Source organism: Trichosurus vulpecula, chromosome 4 (assembly GCF_011100635.1).
Source record: "Trichosurus vulpecula isolate mTriVul1 chromosome 4, mTriVul1.pri, whole genome shotgun sequence".
Taxonomy (NCBI): Eukaryota; Metazoa; Chordata; class Mammalia; order Diprotodontia; family Phalangeridae; genus Trichosurus; species Trichosurus vulpecula.
The window spans coordinates 80518647-80524646 of record NC_050576.1 but is presented as its reverse complement, the minus strand read 5'-3'; positions in this window follow the sequence as shown (position 1 = coordinate 80524646).

Here is a 6000-nt window from a genome sequence, read left to right as displayed (position 1 = left end):
AGGGAGAAAGCAAAGATGGCTCTTTATTTGAAAAATATTTTTTTTAAATATAGGGCTCAGAGCCCTGAAAGACTGGCAAATTTCAAAAGGTTACTCCTCACTTAAAAGGGTTACATTGGTTATTTTTAGAAGAATGAGAAAAATGAGTTGTTAACCTAATACGTGAAATAATTAGATAATAGTTCGAGACACAATCATGTGTCAAAAATGTGTCTAGATGATGTGTCATTTTGTCACCACTAGTTGACCTTGGACTGGGTCCCAACTTCTCTGGATTTCTGTTTCTACCTTTTTAAAAGGACAGGGTCAGACTAGATGGCCTCTACAATTCCTTCCAGTTTTGCCAGACTATGTTTCCAAGCTGATGGCTCCCTGTTTAAGTCTTATGGTCCTGACAGTTGAATCTGATTAATTTTAATGACCGATGTTGGCCAAAGAGAACAAATGTTGAAACACATCTCCCTCTCTGTTAAGAGGTGCAGGATTATGGGTAGATAATATTTCATATACTGCAAAGGGAGTTGCTACTGTGTCATTTAGTTTTGCTTTACTGTTATTCTTTGTTACCAGGGAGGGTTCAATCAATGTGTGGTATGCGTGGGTGGTAACGGTGGTAATATCTGGAAAGACCTCGGATATAAAAAAAGAGGCATCAACAAAATTTTTTAAAATTTTAATTGGCCAATGAGGGGGAAGGGTAACTCTATGCTTTTTTTTTTCCTTCAGATCATCTGAGAATCTTTATTACCAATATATCAAGGACATGCAATACCCCTCATTTATAATCCCACATAGTTGCATGAGGCTCAGAGATATTTACTGATTTTCCCATGGCTATGCATCGAGTAAAATGTCAGAGCAGAATTTGAACCAAGGTCTCCCTGATTCCAAGCCTGGCACAATGCTCACCAAACCACACTGCCTCTCTTTATTACTAACACCACCAACACAATAATTCACTTCTGGTTCTCTTATATTTAGCCACTCTTTCTTGAGCAAAGTGATCTTAGATATAATTACTTATGAGGAACACCTGAATAGCACCATCAAGGAGTGTTAAACCAATCTGGGTAAGCATTAGTTCTACTTGAACGAACATGAACATAATTTCCTTAATAACTAGAGAGAGTATACTCTATAATGAGTATTAATAGTTATCCAGTAGGTGGCTCCCTTGAAGCCCTAGCACCATGCTAGGGATCTAGTTGACTGGGCACTGTATGGCTTATAAAATCAGTTCATTTCTGATGATGAAGACAGCCTCAGTTTTTTGTAAGGATAACTGTTGGCCTGTTTTCTTTCTTCAGACTAAGATGGGTCTTTGCTCATCTAAATGTTACTGGGTAATTTCAGCTAGGTCCAGTGTTTTTATACTTAATTCTAAACTATTGTGGGTGTTTATAAAAGTATTTGGAATTCTATTCCCAGAGGCAGCTTAGTGTAGTAGATAGAATGCTTGACATAGAGCCCAGGGGGCTTGGTTCAAATCTTGCCACTGATAATGACTAGCTAGGTGGTCTTGGACAGGTCATTTCAGCTAAGTCTCAGTTTTCTCATCTGTAAAAATGGGCATAGTAATAACTATATCAACTCTTTCACAATGTTGTCATGAGGCTTAAGTGTAGATAAAGTGTTTTATAAATTTAAAATTCTCTCTCCTTTTTCTTTCCATATATATATATGTATATATATGTACCCATATATATTCAAGCTATTATTAAGCTTGAGATGAGTCTTTTCATATTATGAGGGCTAACTATGAAGTTACAGTACTGAATGTTTGTTGTTATATTCTCAAGGATGTATGATACGTAAATAAAAGGGACTTGATTATCATGTGACTTCCTATCAGACATATTTATTATTTAATCTGTATAAAGCCCAACACTAAAAACTACATACCTCTTCCATGAGAATAACTCTGTAAGGGATTTATGATAATTAGGCAACTTTGGAGAAATGTAGATGTTAATTAAAATTTGTACTAAGAAGATCAGTATTAGAAAGAACATTGGAGAAAAACTTACTGAGATATAATGGAAACAGTGTTGAATTTGCAGTCAAGAGACCCTGACTTTGAATACTGCCCAGAGCCTCTGACCATGGGTCAAGGTGGCTTGGGCTAGGGAGAAGCCCAATAAGGGTATGGAGGAAATACCTACCATCTGGTAAGTTACTATTTTGACTATTTATCTTGCTAACAAGGACCTATGTTATTTCTAGATGTTGAAAGATTAGAAGAGCTGTTGCCAGTGCCCTCAGAAAAAGCCTTGATTGCCCTGTTCCAGTTATTCTTCTGATCCTAGCTCTATACCTTACTACCAGTGTCCTTGGGTAAGTCATTTAACTTTTTCGGGTTTCCATTTCTTCACATATAAAACAAAGGCCCTATAAATTCACTTCTAACTCACTATCTAGGATCCAGTAAGTCAGAATTGGGTGTCTGCTTCACCACTCTGGGTGACTTTGGGCAATTCATTTAAGGTCTCTGGGCCTCAGTTTCTTCATCCGTAAATGAAGGGGTTGGAGTAATGTTCTCCAGGGTCCTTCTGACTCTAATGTTCTATGATCTGTCATCTATTACGTAGACCAACAAGGATTGCTGGGGCCTTCCTGCCAAGATGGCTGCCTGAATGAGAGACAGACTGTCTACTTCAGCAACACCCTGAAGTTCACACCAGAATAAATAATGATCAAGAAATCCCAGGAGAAACTATAGTAACTCTTCCCACCACAGAAATGCACAAAAAGTCAGGGCAATAGGAAGGGGAAAATCTCCAGCAAAACAAGTACCAGCATGACTAGAGACATGTACATGTAGCATGAAAGTTTCTGCATCCTGAAGCAGCAAGAGCAAAGCTTCCCCCTGCCTCAAAAAAGAGTAGTTAGGAACCCCAAGAGTGGGTGGTACCCAATATGGTGCGGTTGAGGACAGCCCAGACACAGGGACTCTTGAAGTCCTTAATTCTATGAACCTCAAAGATCCAAGGAGTCTTAACCCCAGCAGGTGAAGGCAAGAGAAGGAACCCAAATAACTCAAGATGAGACCAAATAAAGTCTACTACCCCAAATCAAACTACAGCAGAGGACGGAAATTGGCCCTGGCACAAAGTCCTAATTCAGGAACTAAAGCTGGAGACATGAAGAAATCAACTAACTAGTATCCAAAGTAATTACAAATAGAATTCTATAACAACTATAAGCAGAAATATAAAGGAAAAAATGGTTTTTCTACAAGGACTACATGAATACCTAAATGAAATGATGCAAGATATAAAACAAAATGAAATAAAAGGTCTTAAGGAAAGAATTAGAAGGATAAGTAGCTTGGAAGAGAGAAGAAATGGACTTCTGTCCCAAGAAATGGACTTCTAAAAAATAGAAAAGAACAAATAAAAATCCACTACTCCATGAGATAGGAAGAAACATTAGAACAAAACCAAAAGATTAAAAAAATGAAGAGAATATAAGATATCTGATATTTTTAAAAAACTGGCTTTAAAAACAGGTGAAGAAGAGATAGTTTAAGGGCTATTCCACTTGCTGAAAACCATGCTTAAAAAAAGCCTGGATGCTATATTTCAAGAAATCATAACTGAAAACTGCCCTTTAGAACTAGAGAGTGAAATAAAATCAGAGAGAATTCACTGATGACCTCCTAAAAGGAATGCCAAAAGCAAATCGTCCCAGGAATGCATAGGCAAAATCCAAAGCTCTCATGTCAAAGAAAAAAATTCTATGAGCATCCAGAAAGAAGCAATTCAAATACCATGGAATTATAGACAGGATCACATTAGACCTGGAAGCTTCTACAATACATGAGAGGAGATTTTAAAGTTGTTATTGTTTGGTTGTTTCAGTAATGCCTGACTCTTCATGGTTCCCTTTGGAGTTTTCTTGGCAAAGATGCTGGAGTGGTTTGCCATTTCCTTCTTCAGCTCATTTTACAGATGAGGAAACTGAGGCAAACGGAGTTAAGTGACTTGCCTGGGGTCACACAGCTAGTGAGTGTCTGAGGCTGGATTTGAACTCAGCTCTTCCTGACTCCAGGCTTAGGACTCTATCTACTGCACCACCTAGCCGCCATTTTGGACTATAATATTGCAAAAGACAAAAGTGAATGGCTTACAATTATAGAATAACATCCTGCAAAGCGAAGCATGATACTATGGGGGGGGGGCGCTGGGAGAGGAAGAAGAAAGACCTGTAATGGAATAGAGGAGCTGAGTAGGAACATTGAAATACAAACACAAGAGTTCAGTGAAACTTAGAATGGCAAATTGATTTAAGTAAGGATTTAAGGAGCTGTATGATGATTTTGTGTTAACATTATAATAGAGAAGAAACACATATCCCTTCAGAACATTAATGTCTTCAAAAGGCATTGAGGGAGATAAATAAATGTAACAAGGGCTGTCCCCCACATGTGTCATAGAGGTGTTATTGGATGGCTTAAAGGGAGGCAGAATAGACATCTCTAGCCTCTTCTACTCTCCCATCACCCCTTCTTCAAGGGAGACTATTTCCTGCCTGGAAGAGAAGCAGGAGCTTGGGACCAGAAGCTTGGCCACTTTGCTCTCCTCATAGAGGGGCGGGGTACTGGGCTAAAGTTATATCTATCTGCTCCCTTAAATATTATTAGTCTAGGGCAGCCTGGAGGCTACATGTGGTCCCCTAGGTCCTCAAGTGCAGCCTTTTGACTGAATTCAAACTTCACAGAACAAAACCCCTTAATAAAAGGATTTGTTTTGTAAAACTTGGACTCAGTCAAAAGGCCACACCCAAGGACCTAGAAGGGCATATATGGCCTCATGTTCCCACCCCTAGTCTAGGGGAAGTGGTTTTCAGGTTCAAGCTAAATTCTGATTGCTGTTCATTAATGTCAAAAAGGAGGACCCAAGCTTTATATCCGAAGCCTGACACTTTCCCCACCACATACCAGTTTTACAATGAACACACATAGCAATTAGCAAAGAAACCTATTTTTTTCAAGTCAGTAGCAAAACAGAAATCAGAGAAAGTAGAGAATATTATAATACATTGAAGGAGCTCTCTCATTGGGAGCAGGGTAATTCAGCTTACCAAGAGATAGTCCCAAATCTCACCTAAAGGGGAAATTTCCTGAAGTTGCTAGTGTAGCAAACTGGGGAAAGAGACATAAGGTAGAGTGCAAGCTCCTCTCATGTTGGCTTCTTCCCAGAAGAATTTTCCCTTTCCCAATTCCCTTCCCAATTTTCCCTCTAGCATCATTCATCCTCACTCTGGAAGCCAGAAGTGCCTGAAGAGACTGCAGAATCCAGAGACCTAAAGAGAGATCTCCTGCTTCATTCTGCCCTTCACATAGTTGCACATTAGTGCACATTGGTCTCTACTAATGAAGAGAGAGTCCCAGACCAAAGGGCTTTGGGACTCAGGTCACATAAGAAAAGCAGAGGTCCTGAGAGTGGGTTGATTTTTGTCCTGAGGATTTTAAGAGGAGAAAGATAAGGAAGTATAAAAGCAGAAATTCTCTACTTTGGAAAGGAGGAAGAAGGCGGAAGAAGGAAGACGATCTTGCTATTTCATGTGTTTGAAATATGTGAAGAATATACAAACATGGAGGAAAGGATAGGGGAATAGAAAATAAATAAAGGAACCTCACTCTTACCTGAGATGGGCAAAGGACATTTACACACACACACACACACACACAAATAAGGTTTGGTGTAGAAATATACCCAATTCAACATAGAAACAAGTGGGGTTGGGGGTTAGAGAAAAGATAATACCAAGAGTAAATAGACACAAGCAAAATAAACTTCTGATTCCAAAGGGATGGAATTGAAAGATGGGAAAAAAGAAAAAACCTAGAATCTAAGGGGGTGCCTTAGATGGCCTTTTGCTTGATTGCTGCTATTTGTCCTTAGTTGTTATGACATCAAGGAGGTGATACCATGACATGTGAGTGAATTGGATTTAAGTGAGGCAGGGCTGTGCAAAGTCACCAGCCTCACTTTTTCC